This window comes from Arachis stenosperma, chromosome 2 (assembly GCF_014773155.1).
Source record: "Arachis stenosperma cultivar V10309 chromosome 2, arast.V10309.gnm1.PFL2, whole genome shotgun sequence".
Lineage (NCBI taxonomy): Eukaryota > Viridiplantae > Streptophyta > Magnoliopsida > Fabales > Fabaceae > Arachis > Arachis stenosperma.
The window spans coordinates 85,188,332-85,211,118 of NC_080378.1; the positions used below are offsets into that span (position 1 = coordinate 85,188,332).

Consider the following 22,787-nt stretch of genomic DNA (forward strand, 5'->3'; position numbering starts at 1 on the left):
TTCTGGAGTATTTGCATACAGAAGGATGCCATTTGGCTTATGCAATGCACCTGCAACCTTTCAGAGGTGCATGCTCTCAATTTTCTCTGATATGGTGGAAAAATTCCTGGAAGTCTTCATGGATGACTTTTCAGTATTTGGAGACTCATTCAGCTCCTGCCTTAACCATTTAGCACTTGTTCTGAAAAGATGCCAAGAGACTAACCTGGTTTTAAACTGGGAAAAATGTCACTTTATGGTGACTGAAGGAATTGTCCTTGGGCACAAAATTTCGAACAAGGGGATAGAGGTGGACCAAGCTAAGGTAGAAGTAATTGAAAAATTACCACCACCTGCTAATGTTAAGGCAATCAGAAGTTTTCTGGGACATGCAGGGTTTTATAGGAGGTTTATAAAGGATTTTTCAAAAATCGCCAAACCTCTGAGCAACCTGCTAGCTGCAGACATGCCCTTTATCTTTGATGAGGAGTGTCTGCAGGCATTTGAAACTCTGAAAACTAAATTGGTCACAGCACCAATCATCTCTGCACCAGACTGGACATTACCATTTGAACTAATGTGTGATGCCAGTGACCATGCCATTGGTGCAGTGTTAGGGCAAAGGCATGACAAGCTTCTGCATGTCATTTACTATGCCAGCCGTGTGCTAAATGATGCACAGAAGAATTACACAACCACAGAAAAAGAGCTACTTGCAGTGGTTTACGCCATTGACAAATTCAGATCCTACTTAGTAGGATCAAAAGTGATTGTGTACACTGATCATGCTGCTCTTAAATATCTACTCACAAAGCAAGATTCAAAACCCAGACTCATCAGATGGGTGCTGCTTCTGCAAGAGTTTGATATAGAAATAAGAGACAGAAAAGGGACAGAAAATCAAGTAGCAGATCACCTGTCCCGAATAGAACCATTGGAAGGGGCGTCCCTCCCTCTCACTGAAATTTCTGAAACCTTTCCGGATGAGCAATTACTAGCCGTCCAGGAAGTGCCATGGTTTGCAGACATTGCAAACTACAAGGCAGTGAGATTCATACCCAAGGAGTACAGTAAGGTGCAATCAAAGAAATTAATCACAGATGCAAAATACTATCTCTGGGATGAACCATATCTCTTTAAGAGATGTGCAGACGGAGTAATCCGTAGATGTGTGCCTAAAGAAGAAGCACAGAAGATCCTTTGGCATTGCCATGGATCACAGTATGGAGGACATTTTGGAAGTGAACGAACAGCCACAAGAGTCCTCCAGAGTGGCTTCTACTGGCCTACTCTCTATAAAGATTCCCGAGCATTTGTGCTTAACTGTGATAGTTGCCAGAGATCAGGCAACCTGCCCCACAGTTATGCTATGCCTCAACAAGGAATCTTGGAAATTGAGTTGTTTGATGTATGGGGTATTGACTTCATGGGACCTTTCCCACCATCATACTCAAACACCTATATTCTGGTGGCAGTGGATTATGTATCCAAATGGGTGGAGGCTATTGCAACACCCACTAATGACACTAAAACAGTGTTAAAATTCCTCCAGAAACATATCTTCAGCAGATTTGGTATCCCCAGAGTGTTAATCAGTGATGGGGGTACTCATTTCTGTAATAAGCAGCTCTACTCTGCTCTAGTCCGTTATGGAGTCAACCACAGGGTGGCTACTCCATATCACCCACAGACTAATGGGCAGGCAGAAGTCTCAAATAGAGAACTTAAAAGAATCCTGGAACGGACTGTAATTAACCGCAGAAAGGATTGGGCAAGAAGCTTGGATGATGCTCTGTGGGCATACAGAACAGCATTCAAGACCCCTATAGGGACCTCTCCATACCAGCTTGTGTATGGAAAGGCGTGTCACTTGCCAGTGGAACTGGAACACAAGGCCTACTGGGCAACCAGATTCCTGAACCTTGATGCCAAATTAGCTGGAGAAAAACGATTGCTCCAGTTAAATGAGCTAGAAGAGTTTAGACTCAATGCTTTTGAAAATGCAAAAATTTACAAGGAAAAAGCAAAAAAATGGCATGATAAGAAATTGTCATCCAGAGTCTTTAAACCAGGGCAGAAAGTTCTGCTATTTAACTCTAGGCTCAAATTATTCCCCGGGAAATTAAAATCCCGGTGGAGAGGTCCATATGTAATTACAAGTGTATCACCATATGGCTACATAGAGCTTCAAGATAATGACTCTAACAAAAAGTTCATTGTCAATGGACAAAGAGTTAAACATTATCTTGAAGGCAATTTTGAGCAAGAATGCTCAAGACTGAGACTTAATTGAAGAATCAGTGATAGTCCAGCTAATGACATTAAAGAAGCGCTTGCTGGGAGGCAACCCAGCCATATACAAAGTTTAATTACTAATTAAATAAATTTTCTTTCTTTACAGGTTTAGGTCTAAGTATCTTCAAAGGTGAAATAACAAATTAACTGAAGTCCCAAGAGTTACAGAGAAATTTGGAAGTTCACTGGCATGAAAAAGCCAGTAAGAAACACTTTGGGCGTTAAACGCCCAAAAGAAGCACCCACTGGGCGTTTAACGCCAGTGAGGGTAGCCTTCTGGGCGTTAAACGCCAGAAAGGAGCATCTTCTGGGCGTTAAACGCCAGAAAGATGCACCTTCTGGGCGTTTAACGCCAATCTGCTAGCATTCTGGGCGTTTAGAAAAACGCCCAGTAAAGAAGGACTTCCTGGCGTTCAACGCCAGAAAGAAGCATCACATGGGCGTTGAACGCCCAGGAGAAGCATCACATGGGCGTTAAACGCCCAAACCATGCACCATGTGGGCGTTTAACGCCAGGATGGTGGGAGGAGGTACAATTTCGTTTTTCTTTATATTTTTTCCAAATTTTTATGTTTCAATTCATGATTTCTTGCATCAACATATTTCAAATTATCATCTCTCATCCCAAATTAGAGTTCTAAAAATCCTAATTTCTAATATCTCTTTTTCAAAATATCAAAGGTATCTTAATCCATAAAGGACAAATTAATTTTCAATCCAATCAAACTCTTTTAAAAATTTGTTTTCAAAACTCAATTATCTTTTTTAAAAAAAAAAATCTTTTTCAAAATTAAATTTTTCAGATTTGTCTTTTAAATTCTTATTCATATCTTTCTCTTTTAAAAATTATATCTTTTTCTAATCATATCTTTTAAAATCATATCTTTTATCTTAGCTCTTTCTTATTTTTCGAAAAATAACCCACCCCCCTCCCTATATCTTGTGTTCGGCGCCCTCCTCATCATCCAAACTGCTCTCCTCCTATCCCTCTTCTTTCTTCTCTTTTTGCTTGAGGACAAGCAAAGCTCTAAGTTTGGTGTGGATATCCGTGATCATCAAATTCATGGCCCCAAGAGGAAAACAACCCACCCAAAAGGGCAAGAAAAGAGCGCTCCAAAGCCACTTTGGAATCAAGGGAAGTTCTTATCTAAAGAACATTCAGATCATTATTATAAAATAATGAGTCACAGATCAGTGATCCCGGAAGTCAGATTTGATTTGAAAGAAGATGAATATCCGGAGATCCAAGAGCAAATCAGAAACAGGCATTGGGAAATTCTGGCCAATCCTGAAACAAAAGTGGGAAGAAACATGGTTCAAGAGTTCTATGCTAATCTATGGCAGACAGAAAGGCAAAGAATCGTTGGAGCTGCTATCTTTGATCATAAAACTGTGGTCAGAGGAAAGATCATTCATACCAATCCTGACAGGATCAGGGAGATATTCAAGATTCCTCAACTAAAAGACGACCCAGACTCCTTTAATAGGAGAATGATGAGGGTCAATAAAGGATTGGACAGGATCTTGGAAGATATATGCGTTCCTGGAGCCAAGTGGACTACCAGCACAACTGGCGACCCAGTTCAACTAAAAAGGGAGGATCTAAAACCAGTAGCCAGAGGCTGGCTGGATTTCGTAGGGCGTTCCATATTGCCCACCAGCAACCGTTCTGAAGTAACCATCAAAAGAGCTGTCATGATTCACTGCATCATGTTGGGAAAAGAGGTAGAAGTCCATCAACTGATCTCATGCGAGCTATACAAAGTAGCAAACAGGAACTCTAAAGACGCCAGATTGGCCTATCCAAGCTTAATTTCTATGCTCTGCAAAGATGCCGGAGTGAAGATGGGAATAACAGAGTACATCCCAGTTGAAAAGCCAATTACTGGAATATCAATGGTCAGACAGCAACAAGATGATTCAACCAGGAAGAGAGCACAAGAAGCTCTCCCAGAATTGCCTCAATTCGAATATTGGGAACATCTTGAAGCCTCTATTTCCAGATTGCAAGAAGCTATGGATCAAATAAAGGAAGAACAGAATAATCAAAGTAGCATGCTTTGCAAACTGCTCAAAGAACAGGAGGAGCAAGGGCGTGATCTAAGGGAGCTGAAGCGCCAAAAATTAATCCTTGAACAACACCCCAGAGATTAGAAGAACACGTCCTTCCTCAAAACAAAAGGTTGCTGAGTTCCAATTTTCCTGCTTTAATTTAGTGATAGCATTTTTTTATTTGAAATTCACCTTAGGAGATATTTAGTAGTAATTAGTATGTCTATTTTGATTTTATTTCCAATTAAGCTATAGTTTATTTTTCTCATCATCATCAGGCATGAATAAAGTAGTAGATTTTATTTTAGAATAAAGAAGTAATCTATATTTTTCGAGTTCTTAATAATAAAATTTATAATTAATTATATGTGGTGGCAATACTTTTTGTTCTCTGAATGAATGCTTGAACAGTGCATAAATTGTATTTTGAATTTGATGAATATTGGCTCCTGAAAGGATGAGGAACACGAAAATATTATTGATGATCTGAAAAATCATGAAATTGATTCTTGAAGCAAGAAAAAGCAGTCAAAAAAAAATATATATATATATATAATTACAATCAAAAGGAATAAAAGCCAAGCAGCCCTTAAAACCAAAAGGCAAGGGTAAAAAGGATCCAAGGCTTTGAGCATCAATGGATAGGAGGGCCCAAGGAAATAAAATCCAGGCCTAAGCGGCTAAATCAAGCTGTCCCTAACCATGTGCTTGTGTCATGAAGGTCCAAGTGAAAAGCTTGAGACTGAGTGGTTAAAGTCGTGATCCAAAGCAAAAGAGTGTGCTTAAGAGCTCTGGACACCACTGACTGGGGACTCTAGCAAAGCTGAGTCACAATCTGAAAAGGTTCACCCAGTTATGTGTCTGTGGCATTTATGTATCCGGTGGTAATACTGGAAGACAAAGTGCTTAGGGCCACGGCCAAGACTCATAAATAGCTGTGTTCAAGAATCAACATACTACACTAGGAGAGTCAATAATACTATCTGAATTCTGAGTTCCTAAGGATGCCAATTATTCTGAAATTCTAAAGATACAGGGAGATGCCAAAACTGTTCAGAGACAAAAAGCTACAAGCCCCGCTCATCTAATAAGAATCTGAGCTTCATTTAAAACTCTAAATATATATTACTTCTTAATTTCTGTTAGAACCTATTTTATTCATCTAGTTGCTTGAGGACAAGCAACAGTTTAAGTTTGGTGTTGTGATGAGCGGATATTTTGTACGCTTTTTGGGGGTAATTTCATGTAGATTTTAGCATGTTTCAGTTAGTTTTTAGTAAAATAATATTAGTTTTTAGGCAAAAATCATATTTCTGGACTTTACTATGAGTGTGTGTATTTTTCTGTGATTTCAGGTATTTTCTGGCTGAAATTGAGGGAGTTGAGCAAAAATCCGACTTAGGCTGAAAAAGGACTGCTGATGCTGTTGGATCCTGACCTCCCTACACTCGAAATGGATTTTCTGGAGCTACAGGAATCCAATTGGCGCGCTCTCAACGGCGTTGGAAAGTAGACATCCAGGGCTTTCCAGCAATATAATAGTCCATACTTTGCGCAAGGATAGACGACGTAACTTGGCGTTGAACGCCAAGTACATGCTGCTGTCTGGAGTTAAACGCCAGAAAAACGTCATGATCCGGAGTTGAACGCCCAAAACACGTCAAAACCTGGAGTTTGACGCCAAGAAAGGCCTTTACACGTGGAAAGCTTTAGTCTCAGCCCCAGCACACACCAAGTGGGCCCCAGAAGTGGATTTCTGCACCAATTATCTTAGTTTACTCATATTCTGTAAACCTAGGTTACTAGTTTACTATTTAAACAACTTTTACAGACTTATCTTGGACCTCATGCTATTTTCAGATCTGAATTACATACTTTGTGACGGCATGAGTCTCTAAACTCCATTGTTGGGGGTGAGGAGCTCTGCAGCGTCTCAATGAATTAATACAATTCCTTTGTTTTCCATTCAAACACGCTTGTTCTTATCTAAGATGTTTATTCGCGCTTAACTGTGGAGAAGGTGATGATCCGTGACACTCATCACCTTCCTCAACCCATGAACGTGTGCCTGACAACCATCTCCGTTCTACATCAGATTGAATGAATATCTCTTAGATTCCCCAACAGAATCTTCGTGGTATAGGCCGGATTGATGGCGGCATTCATGAGAATCCGGAAAGTCTAAACCTTGTCTGTGGTATTCCGAGTAGGATTCCGGGATTGAATGACTGTGACGTGCTTCAAACTTTAACCTGCTGGGCGTTAGTGACAGACGCAAAAGAGGGATTCTATTCCAGTAGGAGCGGGAACCAACCGGTGATTGGCCGTACTGTGACAGAGTGCGTGCATAGCTTTCACTGCAAGGATGGGAAGTAGCCATTGACAACGGTGACACCCTACATAGAGCTTGCCATGGAAGGAACCTGCGTGTGAGAAGAGGATTTCAAGGAAGAGTTGAAGTCAGAGGACAAAGCATCTCCAAAACTCCAACATATTCCCCAGTGCTGCAAATCAAAGTAACATTGTTCCCTCTTTTATGAAATCCAGTAATTTCACTTTTAATCCAAATTAATCCTTGTTGACATCCTAACTAAGATTAATAAAATAAATATTGATTGCTTCAAACCAATAATCTCTGTGGATTCGACCCTTACTCACGTAAGGTATTACTTGGACGACCCAGTACACTTGCTGGTCAGTTGAACGGAATTGTGCTCTGAGCAAGTAATCAGTTAGTTAAATTAGTTCTCTTTGGCACATGCCAAGGAGCCATTAATTAAGGAACACAATTTCGTCCACCACCTGTACTTCTTGTTCTTTTGTGATAAAAACAGTTTTCATTTAAGAAAGGTGATGGATTCATATTCATAGCTTTAAGGCATAGACACTAAGACACTAATGATCATAAGACACAAACATGGATAAACATAAGCATAAAAATTCGAAAAACAGAAAAATAAAGAACAAGGAGATTAAAGAACGGGTCCACCTCAGTGATGGCGGCTTGTTCTTCCTCTTGAAGGTCTTATGGAGTGCTTGAGCTCCTCAATGTCTCTTCCTTGTCTTTGTTGCTCATCTCTCACGATTCTTTGATCTTCTCTAATTTCATGGAGGAGGATGGCATGTTCTTGGTGCTCCACCCTTAGTTGTCCCATGTTGGAACTCAACTCTCCTAGGGAGGTGCTTAGTTGCTCCCAATAGTCTTGTGGAGGAAAGTGCATCCCTTGAGGCATCTCAGGGATCTCATGATGAGAGGGGTCTCTTGTTTGCTCCATCTTCTTCTTAGTGATGGGCTTGAGGTCATGCCTTCTCAGTTGAACCGGCTTTGGATGCCATAAATGGTTATGGAAAAACAAAAAGCAATGCTTTTACCACACCAAACTTAAAAGGTTTGCTCGTCCTCGAGCAAAAGAAGAAAGAAGAGAGTAGAAGAAGAGGAAATAGAGGAGAGGGAGATGGCTTTGTGGTTCGGCCAAAAGGGGAAGAAGTAGTGGTTTGAATTTGGATGGTGAGGTAAGTGGGGTTTTATGGAGGTGAGTGGTGAAGAGGTATTGAGGTGATTGGTGAATGGGTGAAGAAGAAGAGAGAGTGGTGGGGTTGGTGGGGATCCTGTGGGGTCCACAGATCCTGAGGTGTCAAGGAAAAGTCATCCCTGCACCAAATGGCAATCAAAATCACGTTTTGTGCCAAATCTGGCGTTAAACGCCGGGCTGGTGCCCCTTTCTGGCGTTTAACGCCAGGTTCTTTCCCTTTCCTGGCGTTTAACGCCAGTCTGGTGCCCCTTTCTGGCGTTAAACACCCAGAATGGTGCCAGACTGGGCGTTAAACGCCCAACTGCTAGCCTCACTGGCGTTTAAACGCCAGTGAGTTCTTCCTCCAGGGTGTGCTGTTTTTCTTCCTGTTTTTCATTCTGTTTTTGCTTTTTCAATTGATTTTGTGACTTCTTATGATCATCAACCTACAAAAAAGATAAAATAACAAAAGAAAATAGTTAACCATAAAACATTGGGTTGCCTCCCAACAAGCGCTTCTTTAATGTCATTAGCTTGACAGAGGACTCTCATGGAGCCTCAGAAATACTCAGAACCGTGTTGGAACCTCCCAACACCAAACTTAGAGTTTGAATGTGGGGGTTCAACACCAAACTTAGAGTTTGGTTGTGGCCTCCAACACCAAACTTAGAGTTTGACTGTGGGGGGCTCTGCTTGGCTCTGTTTTGAGAGAAGCTCTTCATGCTTCCTCTCCATGATGATAGAGGGATGTCCTTGGGCCTTAAACACCAAGGATTCTTCATTCACTTGAATGATCAACTCTCCTCTATCAACATCAATCACAGCCTTTGCTGTGGCTAGGAAGGGTCTGCCAAGGATGATGGATTCATCCATGCACTTCCCAGTCTCTAGGACTATGAAGTCAGTAGGGATGTAATGGTCCTTAATCTTCACCAAAACATTCTCTACAAGTCCATGAGCTTGTTTTCTTGAATTGTCTGCCATCTCTAATGAGATTCTTGCAGCTTGCACCTCAAGGATCCCTAATTTCTCCATTACAGAGAGGGGCATGAGGTTTACACTTGACCCTAAGTCACACAAGGCCTTCTTGAAGGTCATGGTGCCTATGGTACAAGGTATAGAAAACTTCCCAGGATCTTGCCTCTTTAGAGGCAGTTTCTGCCTAGACAAGTCATCCAGTTCTTTGGTGAGCAAAGGTGGTTCTTCCTCCCAAGTCTCATTTCCAAATAACTTGTCATTCAGTTTCATGATTGCTCCAAGGTATTTAGCAACTTGCTCTTCAGTGACATACTCATCCTCTTCAGAGGAAGAATACTCATCAGAGCTCATGAATGGCAGAAGTAAGTCCAATGGAATCTCTATGGTCTCATTTTGAGCCTCAGATTCCCATTGTTCCTCATTGAGGAACTCAGAGGAGATTGGTACACGCCCACTGAGGTCTTCCTCAGTGGCGTCCTCCTCCTCTCTTTCCTCTCCATATTCGGCCATGTCTATGGCTTTGCACTCTCCTTTTGGATTTTCTTCTGTATTACTTGGAGAGTGCTAGGAGGGAGTTCAGTAACTTTCTTGCTCAGCTGACCCACTTGTCCTTCCAAATTTCTGATGGAGGACCTTGTTTCATTCATGAAACTTTGAGTGGTCTTTATTAGATAAGAGACCATTGTTGCTAAGTCAGAAGTATTCTGCTTAGAACTCTCTGTCTGTTGCTGAGAAGATGATGGAAAAGGCTTGCCATTGCTAAACCTGTTTCTTCCACCATTATTGTTATTGAAACCTTGTTGAGGTCTCTCTTGATTCTTCCATGAGAAATTGGGGTGATTTCTCCATGAAGAATTGTAGGTGTTTCCATAGGGTTCTCCTAGGTAATTCACCTCTTCCATTGAAGGGTTCTCAGGATCATAGGCTTCTTCCTCAGATGAAGCTTCCTTAGTACTGCTTGGTGCATTTTGCATTCCAGACAGACTTTGAGAAATCAAATTGACTTGTTGAGTCAATATCTTGTTCTGAGCCAATATGGCATTCAGAGTGTCAATCTCAAGAACTCCTTTCTTCTGACTAGTCCCATTGTTCACAGGATTTCTTTCAGAAGTGTACATGAATTGGTTATTTGCAACCATTTCAATCAATTCTTGAGCTTCTGCAGGCGTCTTCTTCAGATGAAGAGATCCTCCAGCAGAGCTATCTAAAGACGTTTTGGATAGTTCAGAGAGACCATCATAGAAAATACGTATGATGCTCCATTCAGAAAGCATGTCTGAAGGACATCTTCTGATTAATTGTTTGTATCTTTCCCAAGCTTCATAGAGGGATTCTCCATCCTTCTGTCTGAAGGTTTGGACTTCCACTCTAAGCTTACTCCATCTTTGTGGTGGAAAGAACTTTTCCAAGAAGGCATTGACTAGCTTTTCCCAAGAGTCCAGGCTTTCTTTAGGTTGAGAATCCAACCATATTCTAGCTCTGTCTCTTACAGCAAAAGGGAATAGCATCAGTCTATAGACCTCAGGGTTAACCCCATTAGTCTTGACTGTGTCACAGATTTGCAAGAATTCAGCTAAGAACTGATGAGGATCTTCCATTGGAGGTCCATGGAACTTGCAATTTTGTTGCATTAGAGAAACTAATTGAGGCTTAAGCTCAAAGTTGTTTGCTCCAATGGCAGGGATAGAGATGCTTCTCCCATAGAAATCAGGAGTAGGTGCAGTGAAGTCACCCAGCACCTTCCTTGCATTGTTGGCATTGTTGTTGTTTTCGGCTGCCATGTGTTCTTCTTCCTTGAAGAATTTGGTCAGGTCCTCAGCAGAGAGTTGTGCCTTAGCTTCTCTTAGCTTCCGCTTCAAGGTCCTTTCAGGTTCAGGGTCAGCTTCAACAAGAATGCCTTTGTCTTTGTTCCTGCTCATATGAAAGAGAAGAAAACAAGAAAATATGGAATCCTCTATGTTACAGTATAGAGATTCCTTGAGGTGTCAGAGGAAAAGAAAGGTAGAAGACAGAAGTAGAAAATTCGAACTTATCAAAGGAGATGGAGTTCGAATTTTGCATTAAGGAATAGAGTTAGTCCAAAAATAGAAGGATGTGAGAAGAAGGGAAGTAATTTTCGAAAATTAAGTAAAAGATTTTGAAAACATTTTGAAAAACATTTAATTGATTTTCGAAAATAAGAGTGGAAAAGAAATCAAGTGATTTTTGAAAAAGATTTTGAAATTAGAAGTTAAAAAGATTTGATTGAAAACTTATTTTGAAAAAGATGTGATTAAAAGATATGATTGGTTTTAAAAAGATGTGATTGAAAAGATATGATTTGAAAACAATTTGAAAAGATATGATTTGAAAACAATTTGAAAAGATATGATTTTAAAAATTAATGACTTGCCTAACAAGAAAAGATATGATTCAAACATAAAACCTTCCTCAACAGAAAAGGCAAAAAATGTTCAATCAAATCATTAATTGTTAGTAAGTATCTTTGAAAAAGGAAAGAAATTAATTTTGAAAACATTTGATTGAAAAGATATGATTTGAAAAAGATTTGATTTTGAGAAACTTTGAAAAATTGATTTTGAAAACAAAATCTTCCCCCTTTGCCATCCTGGCGTTAAACGCCCAGAATGGTGCACATTCTGGCGTTTAACGCCCAAAACTATACCCTTTTGGGCGTTAAACGCCCAGCCAGGCACCCTGGCTGGCGTTTAAACGCCAGTCTGTCTTCTTCACTGGGCATTTTTGAATGCCCAGCTTTTTCTGTATAAGTCCTCTGCAGTATGTTCTGAATCTTCAATTCTCTGTATTATTGACTTGAAAAGACACAAATTAAAAATATTTTTGGATTTTTTTAATAATGAGGAATAATCAAAAATGCAACTAAAATCAAATAACAATGCATGCAAGACACCAAACTTAGCAGTTTGTATATATGAGAAACAACAAAACACTCAAGTCAATAGAATTCAAAGATCAAAACAAGGAAATCATCAAGAACAACTTGAAGATCAATGAAGACACATGCATGAAGTCGAAAAATGCAAGAAGAACAAAAACATGCAATTGACACCAAACTTAAGATGAGACTCTAGACTCAAACAAGAAATATTTTTGGTTTTTATGATTTTCTAATTTTTTTTTTGTGTTTTCCGAAAATTAGGTGGAAAAAGATATCAAAATTCTTAATGAGAATTCCAGGAATCATGCAATGTTAGTCTAAAGCTTTAGTCTAAAGGAATTAGACATAGCTAGCTAAGCTTCAGCAGGACATTGCATTCAAGAGCTAAATTGATGATGATCAATCAGCTTTGGTGATAATAAGAACATCACCTTGAAACACTAGAATTCATTCTTAAGAACTCTGAAGAAAAATAATACCTAATCTAAGCAACAAGATGAACCGTCAGTTGTCCATACACAAGAACAATCCCCGGCAACGGCGCCAAAAACTTGGTGCACGAAATTGTGATCAATACTTTTCAAAACATAAACAATCCCTAGTAATGGCTCCAAAGACTTGGTGCTCACTACCATGGCATAAACACAACTTCGCACAACTAACCAGCAAGTGCACTGGGTCGTCCAAGTAATAAACCTTACGCGAGTAAGGGTCGATCCCACGGAGATTGGTGGTATGAAGCAAGCTATGGTCATCTTGTAAATCTCAGTCAGGCAGACTCAATTGGGTATAGTGATGAACGAAAATAACATAAAAGATAAAGATAGGGATACTTATGTACATCATTGGTGTAAGAGCTTCAGACAAGTGTATGAAGATGCCTTCCCTTCCGTCTCTCTGCTTTCCTAATGTCTTCATCCAATCCTTCTTACTCCTTTCCATGGCAAGCTCGTGTAAGGTTTCACTGTTGTCAGCAGCTACCTCCCATCCGCGCAGTGAAAGCTAATGCACACACTCTGTCACAGTGCTGCCAATCACCGGTTTGGTTCCCTCCCCTACCGGAATAGAATAACTCTTTTGCGTCTGTCACTAACGCCCAGTAGGTTACAGGTTTGAAGCACGTCACAGTCATTCAATCATTGAATCCTACTCAGAATACCACAGACAAGGTTTAGACCTTCCGGATTCTCTTGAATGCCGCCATCAGGTCCTGCCTATACCACGAAGATTCCGAAGAATCCAAGAGATATTCACTAAGCCTCGGATGCTTGTAGAACAAGAATGGTTGTCAGTCACCTTGTTCATAGGTGAGAATGATGATGAGTGTCAATCACCACCTTCATCAAGTTGAAGAACAAGTGATATCTTGGTAAAAGAACAAGCGGAATTGAATAGAAGAACAATAGTAATTGCATTAATACTCGAGGTACAGCAGAGCTCCACACCTTAATCTATGGTGTGTAGAAACTCCACCGTTGAAAATACATAAGAACAAAAGTCTAGGCATGGCCGTGAGGCCAGCCCCAGATTGATCTAAGAACTAGATGTCCAAAGATGTCTAGATGTCAAATACAATAGTAAAAGGTCCTACTTATAGAAACTAGTAGCCTAAGGTGTACAAAGATGAGTAAATGACATAAAAATCCACTTCCGGGCCCACTTGGTGTGTGCTTGGGCTGAGTAATGAAGTAATTTTCGTGTAGAGACTCTTCTTGGCGTTTAACTCCCATTTTGGTGCCAGTTTGGGCGTTTAACTCCCATTTAGGTGCCAGTTCCGGCGTTTAACGCTGGGATTTCTGTAGGTGACTTTGAACGCCGGTTTGGGCCATCAAATCTTGGGCAAAGTATGGACTATCATATATTGCTGGAAAGCCCAGGATGTCTACTTTCCAACGCCGTTGAGAGTGCGCCAATTGGGCTTCTGTAGCTCCAGAAAATCCACTTCGAGTGCAGGGAGGTCAGAATCCAACAGCATCTGCAGTCCTTTTCAGTCTCTGAATCAGATTTTTGCTCAGGTCCCTCAATTTCAGCCAGAAAATACCTGAAATCACAGAAAAACACACAAACTCATAGTAAAGTCCAGAAAAGTGAATTTTAATTAAAAACTAATAAAAATATAATAAAAATTAAACTAAAACTACTAAAAACATACTAAAAACAATGCCAAAAAACATACAAATTATCCGCTCATCAAAAGTGCATCCCTTGAGGCATCTCAGGGATTTCATGATGAGTGGGATCTCTTATTTGCTCCATCCTTTTCTTAGTGATGGCCTTGTCCTCATCAATGGGGATGTCTCCCTCTATGTCAACTTCAACTAAATAACAGAGGTGACAAATGAGATGAGGAAAGGCTAACCTTGCCAAGGTAGAGGACTTGTCCGCCACCTTATAAAGTTCTTGGGCTATAACCTCATGAACTTCTACTTCTTCTCCAATCATGATTCTATGAATCATGATGGCCCGGTCTATAGTAACTTCGGACCGGTTGCTAGTGGGAATGATTGAGCATTGGATAAACTCCAACCATCCCCTAGCCACGGGCTTGAGGTCATGCCTTCTCAGTTGAACCGGCTTCCCTCTTGAATCTCTCTTCCATTGGGCGCCCTCTTCACAGATGTCTATGAGGACTTGGTCCAACCTTTGATCAAAGTTGACCCTTCTAGTGTAAGGATGTTCATCTCCTTGCATCATGGGCAAGTTGAATGCCAACCTTACATTTTCCGGACTAAAATCTAAGCATTTCCCCCGAACCATTGTAAGCCAATTCTTTGGGTTCGGGTTCACACTTTGATCATGGCTCTTGGTGATCCATGCATTGGCATAGAACTCTTGAACCATTAAGATTCTGACTTGTTGAATGGGGTTGGTAAGAACTTTCCAACCTCTTCTTCGAATCTCATGTCGGATCTCTGGATATTCACTCTTTTTGAGTTTGAAAGGGATCTCAGAGATCACCTTCTTCAAGGCCACAACTTCATAGAAGTGGTCATGATGCACCCTTGAGATGAATCTCTCCATCTCCCATGACTCGGAGGTGAAAGCTTTTGCCTTCCCTTTCCTCTTTCTAGAGGTTTCTCCGGCCTTGGATGCCATAAATAGTTATGGAAAAACAAAAAGCAATGCTTTTACCACACCAAACTTAAAAGGTTTGCTCGTCCTCGAGCAAAAGAAGAAAGAAGAGAGTAGAAGAAGAAGAAATAGAGGAGATGGAGATGGCTTTGTGGTTCGGCCAAAGGGGGAGAAGTAGTGTTTAGGTTGTGTGAATATGAAGGAGTGAAGATGGGTTTATATAGGGGTGGAGAGGGGGTAGGGTTCGACTATGGGAGGGTGAGTTTGGGAGGGAAAGTGGTTTGAATTTGAATGGTGAGGTAGGTGGGGTTTTATGAAGGATGGATGTGAGTGGTGAAGGTGAAGAGAAAGATGGGATTTGATAGGTGAAGGGTTTTTGGGAAAGAGGTGTTGAGGTGATTGGTGAATGGGTGAAGAAGAGAGAGAGTGGTGGGGTAGGTGGGGATCCTGTGGGGTCCACAGATCCTGAGGTGACAAGGAAAAGTCATCCCTGCACCAAGTGGCGAGCAAAAATGCTCTCTGTGCCAATTCTGGCGTTAAACGCCGGGCTGGTGCCCATTTCTGGCGTTTAACGCCAACTTCTTGCCCTTTCCTGGCGTTTAACGCCAGTCTGGTGCCCCTTTCTGGCGTTAAACGCCCAGAATGGTGCCAGACTGGGCGTTAAACGCCCATTTGCTGCCCTTACTGGCGTTTAAACGCCAGCAAGATCTTCCTCCAGGGTGTGCTATTTTTCTTTCTGTTTTTCATTCTATTTTTGCTTTCTCAATTGATTTTGTGACTTCTCATGATCATCAACCTACAGAAAACATGAAATAACAAAGGAAAATAGATTAAATATAACATTGGGTTGCCTCCCAACAAGCGCTTCTTTAATGTCAGTAGCTTGACAGTGGGCTCTCATGGAGCCTCACAGATACTCAAAGCAATGTTGGAACCTCCCAACACCAAACTTAGAGTTTGAATGTGGGGGTTCAACACCAAACTTAGAATTTGGTTGTAGCCTCCCAACACCAAAATTAGAGTTTGACTGTGGGGGCTCTGTTTGACTCTGTTTTGAGAGGAGCTCTTCATGCTTCCTCTCCATGGTGACAGAGGGATATCCTTGAGCCTTAAACACAAAGGATTTTTCATTCACTTGAATGATCAATTCTCCTCTGTCAACATCGATCATAGCCTTTGCTGTGGTTAGGAAGGGTCTGCCAAGGATGATGGATTCATCCATGCACTTCCCAGTCTCTAGGACTATGAAATCAGCAGGGATGTAATGGTCTTCAATTTTTACCAGAACATCCTCTACAAGTCCATAAGCTTATTTTCTTGAATTGTCTGCCATCTCTAGTGAGATTCTTGCAGCTTGTACCTCAAAGATCCCTAGCTTCTCCATTACAGAGAGAGGCATGAGGTTTATACTTGACCCTAGATCACACAGAGCCTTCTTAAAGGTCATGGTGCCTATGGTACAAGGTATTGAAAACTTCCAAGGATCTTGTCTCTTTTGAGGTAATTTCTGCCTAGACAAGTCATCCAGTTCTTTGGTGAGCAAAGGGGGTTCATCCTCCCAAGTCTCATTACCAAATAACTTGTCATTTAGCTTCATGATTGCTCCAAGGTATTTAGCAACTTGCTCTTCAGTGACATACTCATCCTCTTCATAGGAAGAATACTCATCAGAGCTCATGAATGGCAGAAGTAAATCCAATGGAATCTCTATGGTCTCAGTGTGAGCCTCAGATTCCCATGGTTCCTCATTAGGGAACTCATTGGAGGCCAGTGGACGTCCATTGAGGTCTTCCTCAGTGGCGTTCACTGCCTCTTCCTCCTCTCTTAGTTCGGCCATGTGGATCATGTTAATGGCCTTGCATTCTCCCTTTAGATTCTCTTCTGTATTGCTTGGAAGAGTACTAGGAGGAAGTTCAGTAACTTTCTTACTCAGCTGTCCCACTTGTGCCTCCAAGTTCCTAATGGAGGACCTTGTTTCAGTCATGAAACTTTGAGTAGTTTTGATTAGATCAGAGACTATGGTTGCTAAGTCAGAGTGGCTCTGCTTAGAATTCTTTGTCTGTTGCTGAGAAGATGATGGAAAAGGCTTGCCATTGCTAAACCTATTTCTTCCACCATTATTGTTGTTGAAACCTTGTTGAGGTCTCTGTTGATCCTTCCATGAGAGATTTGGATGATTTCTCCATGAAGAATTATAGGTGTTTCCATAGGGTTCTCCCATGTAATTCACCTCTTCCATTGAAGGGTTCTCAGGATCATAAGCTTCTTCTTCAGATGAAGCGTCCTTAGTACTGCCTGGTGCAGCTTGCATTCCAGACAAACTTTGAGAAATCAAATTGACTTGCTGAGTCAATATTTTGTTCTGAGCCAATATGGCATTCAGAGTATCAATCTCAAGAACTCCTTTCTTCTGATTCATCCCATTGTTCACAGGATTCCTTTCAGAAGTGTACATGAATTGGTTATTTGCAACCATTTCAATTAGTTCTTGAGCTTCTGTAGGCGTCTTCTTCAGATGAAGAGATCCTCCAACAGAACTATCCAATGGCATCTTGGACAGTTCAGACAGACCATCATAGAAGATACCTATGATGCTCCATTCAGAAAGCATGTCAGAAGGACACTTTCTGATCAATTGTTTGTATCTTTCCCAAGCTTCATAGAGGGATTCACCTTCCTTCTGTCTGAAGGTTTGGACTTCCACTCTAAGCTTACTCAATTTTTGAGGTGGAAAGAACTTTGCCAAGAAGGCATTAACTAGCTTTTCCCAAGAGTTCAGGCTTTCTTTAGGTTGTGAGTCCAACCATATCCTAGCTCTGTCTCTTACAGCAAAAGGGAATAGCATAAGTCTGTAGACCTCAGGGTCAACCCCATTAGTCTTGACAGTGTCACAGATTTGCAAGAACTCAGCTAAAAACTGATGAGGATCTTCCAATGGAAGTCCATGGAACTTGCAATTCTGTTGCATTAGAGAAACTAATTGAGGCTTAAGCTCAAAGTTGTTTGCTCCAATGGCAGGGATAGAGATGCTTCTCCCATAGAAGTCGGGAGTAGGTGCAGTAAAGTCACCCAGCACCTTCCTTGCATTGTTGGCATTGTTATTGTTTTCGGCTGCCATGGGTTCTTCTTGTTTGAAGATTTCTGTTAGGTCCTCTACAGAGAGTTGTGCCTTAGCTTCTCTTAGCTTTCGCTTCAAGGTCCTTTCAGGTTCAGGGTCAGCCTCAACAAGAATGCTTTTGTCTTTACTCCTGCTCATATGAAAGAGAAGAAAACAAGAAAATATGGAATCCTCTATGTCACAGTATAGAGATTCCTTGAGGTGTCAGAGGAAAAGAAAAATAGAAGGAAGAAGTAGAAGAATTCGAACTTATCAAGAAAGATGGAGTTCGAATTGTGCATTAAGGAAGAGCGTTAGTCCATAAATAGAAGGATGTGAGAAGAGGGGAAGAAATTTTTGAAAATAAATTAAAAAGATTTTAAAAACATTTTGAAAAAATACTAATTGATTTTCGAAAACCAAGAGTGGAAAAGAGATCAAGTGATTTTTGAAAAAGATTTTGAAATTAGAAATAAAAAAAGATATGATTGAAAACTATTTTGAAAAAGATGTGATTAAGAAGATATGATTGAAAAGTTATGGTTTTAAAAAGATGTGATTGAGAAGATATGATTTGAAAAACAATTTAAAAAAAGATTTGATTTTAAAAATCAATGACTTGGCTAACAAGAAAAGATATGATTCAGACATTAAACCTTTCTCAATAGAAAAGGCAACATAATTGAAATGTTGAATCAAATCATTAATTGATAGCAAGTATTTTTGAAAATGGAAAGAAATTGATTTTGAAAAAGATTTGATTGAAAAGATATGATTTGAAAAAGATTTGATTTTGAAAAATTTTGAAAACCCGAAAAAAAATTTGAGTTAAAAACAAAATCTTCCTTCTTGTGCCATCCTAGCGTTAAACGCCCAGAATGGTATCCATTCTGGCGTTTAACGCCCAAAACACTACCCTTTTGGACGTTAAACGCCCAACCAGGCAACCTGGCTGGCGTTTAAACGCCAGTTTTCCTTCTTTACTGGGCGTTTTAAACGCCCAGCTTTTTCTGTGTAATTCCTCTACTGTATGTTCTGAATATTCAATTCTCTGTATTATTGACTTGAAAAGACACAAATTAAAAATTTTTTTGGATTTTTAATAATGAGGAATAATCAAAATGCAACTAAAATCAAATAACAATGCATGCAAGACACCAAACTTAGAAGTTTGTATACTATTGACACTAACAAAATGAGAATGCATATGAGAAACAACAAAACACTCAAGCCAAGAGAATTTAAAGATCAGAACAAGGAAGTCATCAAGAACATCTTGAAGATCAATGAAGACACATGCATGAATTCGAAAAATGCAATAAGAACAGAAACATGCAATTGACACCAAACTTAAAATGAGACATTAGACTCAACAAGAAACATGAGAATATTTTTGGTTTTTATGATTTTGTAATTTTTTTGGATTTTTCGAAAATTAAGTGGAAAAGAAAATAAAGATATCAAAATTCTTAATGAGAATTCCAGGAATCATGCAATGTTAGTCTAAAGCTTTAGTCTAAAGAAATTAGACATGGCTAGCCAAGCTTCAGCAGGACATTGCATTCAAGAGCTTTGATGAGGATCAATCAGCTTTGGTGATGATAAGAACATCACCTTGAAACACTAGAATTCATCCTTAAGAACTCTAAAGAAAAATACCTAATCTAAGCAACAAGATGAACCGTCAGTTGTCCAAACTCAACAATCCCCGGCAACGGCACCAAAAACTTGATGCACAAAATTGTGATCATCAATGGCGCCATCAACATGGTACGCTCAATTACAATCTCAACTCTTTATCACAACTTCGCACAACTAACCAGCAAGTGCACTGGGTCGTCCAAGTAATAAACCTTACGCGAGTAAGAGTCGATCCCACGGAGATTGTTGGTATGAAGCAAGCTATGGTCACCTTGTAAATCTTAGTCAGGCAGATTCAAATGGGTATGGGTGATATATGAATGAAGCATAAAACAAGGATAGAGATACTTATGTAATTCATTGGTGAGAATTTCAGATAAGCGTATGGAGATGCTTTGTCCCTTCCGTCTCTCTGCTTTCCTACTGTCTTCATCCAATCCTTCTTACTCCTTTCCATGGCAAGCTGTATGTTGGGCATCACCGTTGTCAGTGGCTACAGTCCCGTCCTCTCAGTGAAAATGTTCAACGCACCCTGTCATGGCACGGCTAATCATCTGTCGATTCTCAATCAGGTTGGAATAGAATCCATTGATTCTTTTGCGTCTGTCACTAACGCCCAGCCTTCAGGAGTTTGAAGCTCGTCACAGTCATTCAATCATTGAATCCTACTCAGAATACCACAGACAAGGTTTAGACCTTCTGGATTCTCTTGAATGCCGCCATCAATTCTAGCTTATACCACGAAGATTCCGATTAAGGAATCCAAGAGATAAACATTCAAGCCTTGGTTGCTTGTAGAACGGAGGTGGTTGTCAGGCACGCGTTCATAAGTGAGAATGATGATGAGCGTTACATAATCATCACATTCATCAAGTTCTTGAGTGTGAATGAATATCTTGGAATAAGAACAAGCTGAATTGAATAGAAGAACAATAGTAATTGCATTAATACTCGAGGTACAGCAGAGCTCCACACCTTAATCTATGGTGTGTAGAAACTCCACCGTTGAAAATACATAAGAACAAGGTCTAGGCATGGCCGTGAGGCCAGTCTCCCAATGATCTAAGAACTAGACGTCCAAAGATGATCTAGAGATCTAAAGTGATCCAAAGATGCAAAATGATCCAAAGATCCAAAGATCCAAAGATGTAAATACAATAGCAAAATGTCCTATTTGTAGAGAACTAGTAGCCTAGGGTTTACAGGAATGAGTAAATGACATAAAAATCTACTTCCGGGCCCACTTAGTGTGCGCTTGGGCTGAGCATTGAAGCTTTCATGTGTAGAGACTTCTCTTGGAGTTAAACGCCAGCTTTTGTGCCAGTTTGGGCGTTTAACTCCCATTCTTGTGCCAGTTCCGGCGTTTAACGCCGGGCAGTTTTGAGCTGATTTAGAACGCCGGTTTGGGCCATCAAATTTTGGGCAAAGTATGGACTATTATACATTGCTGGAAAGCCCAGGATGTCTACTTTCTATCGCCGTTGAGAGCGCGCCAATTGGGCTTCTGTAGCTCCAGAAAATCCACTTCGAGTGCAGGGAGGTCAGAATCCAACAGCATCTGCAGTCCTTTTCAGCCTCTGAATCAGATTTTTGCTCAGGTCCCTCAATTTCAGCCAGAAAATACCTGAAATCACAGAAAAATACACAAACTCATAGTAAATTCCAGAAAAGTGAATTTTAACTAAAAACTAATAAAAATATAATAAAAACTAACTAAAACATACTAAAAACATACTAAAAATAATGCCAAAAAGCGTATAAATTATCCGCTCATCACCTCCTTTTAGCCTACCTCCAGTTTATACTCTACCTATGAGTGGTTACATGCTTCTAAGTAGATTTGGTAGTGCAGCAGAAGTAGTTATTAATCAACCAAATCCACATAATCTTGAGTTTGCTCGAGATTATCAGGTGGGATCAACATCGAATAATTCTAGTTCGATGACTGCATTTGGACAACATGTCAATGAGAGTCATCATGACTTATTCAATCTATTAACTCAACAGATGACTACTATTTTGAATCTCATAATGGCTGATCATGAGACGAAATTTGAGCGTTTGGCTAGTCAAGTTGAACAAATTGCTCGGATGATTGATTATGATGATGGTGATCGTCAAAATTTAAGAGTGAATCTTGAGGACTTGGGGAATAATCCTAGAGATATGAATGACAATGTAAATTTAGCTGGGAATGTTTCTCATGTAGTTCGACGTAATCAAAATGCTGATGATGTATTGGATAGGATTTGTGTTAATCAGCGAGAAGAACATTATCAAGTAACTAAGATTGTCGAGGATATTCTTAATAGGGTTGGTATTTATGTGGATTTTATGAATCGAACATCTTTTATTTCTGCATTTCCTATTGCCTGTGCAAATGGCAGAAGTACCAAGGGGAATAAAGAATCCTAAAATAGTAACAAACTTTATAAGAGAAGTTGGAGAGTCTATCACTGAACATATTTTTCGATATATGGTCAAGTTGAAAATGAAAATTTTTTCTTTTTTTCATTGATGAAAAATATTTTTACTTGATTTTCAAATTTAAGACCTAAGTTGATTGTTATTTGGGCACAATTGCAAAGTGACTTTCATGCTCACTTTTATAGGGGAGTTAAATGTAACAATTACTGATTTGGTTGCTTTGAAGCGTGATAATGGTGAATGAATTGATGATTTTATAATTCGATTTAAAAATGCTCGAAGTCAGTGCTATATTTCTCTTCCTGAAAGTGAGCTAGTAAAGAAAACAACTATAGATTTAAGTTTTTATATGCGTTAAAAATTGCTTAATGTCCATATATTTGATTTGGTTCACTTGGCTAAAAGAGTTAGACAAATAAAAATTTTTTGAAAAGAAAAAGAGGCATTTAAAAGTAAGAAAAAGTTTAAGAAAAAGCCTTATTTTTAAAAAGAAAAAATTTCATATATCAAAATGAATTCGAGTGAAGAATCTAATTTTAAATTTCGTGAAGTCAATTTAGTTGAATTAAAGCTAAGAAAGGGCCACCTTATATTTTCTCTTCACTTAAGAAAATTACAAATGTTAATAAGTTCAATTATGTAAAATATAAGAGTAGTAAAAAGTATAATTTCAATATCTCAAAATCAAAACAAATATTCGACGTGTGCTTAAAGATAAATAATTGGTCTTAAAGATAAACTCCACTCCCACTTACTTGCTCCCAAAATTTAGATATCAAACCAGTCAGAATTCGTTGAAAATTTATATAACAGTGTATTAATTTTTTTGGGATTA

The 22,787-nt window shown here is 39.7% G+C and overlaps 2 non-coding genes across 2 annotated transcripts; both read left to right on the top strand.

The window, feature by feature from the left end:
- Positions 1–10,084: 10,084 nt before the first annotated feature.
- Positions 10,085–10,192, top strand: LOC130964304 (small nucleolar RNA R71). The gene has a single exon (XR_009080405.1). It is a non-coding gene; the product is annotated as a small nucleolar RNA R71 (small nucleolar RNA).
- Positions 10,193–17,392: 7,200 nt separating this feature from the next.
- On the top strand, positions 17,393–17,500 carry LOC130964089 (small nucleolar RNA R71). The gene has a single exon (XR_009080198.1). It is a non-coding gene; the product is annotated as a small nucleolar RNA R71 (small nucleolar RNA).
- Positions 17,501–22,787: the final 5,287 nt, after the last annotated feature.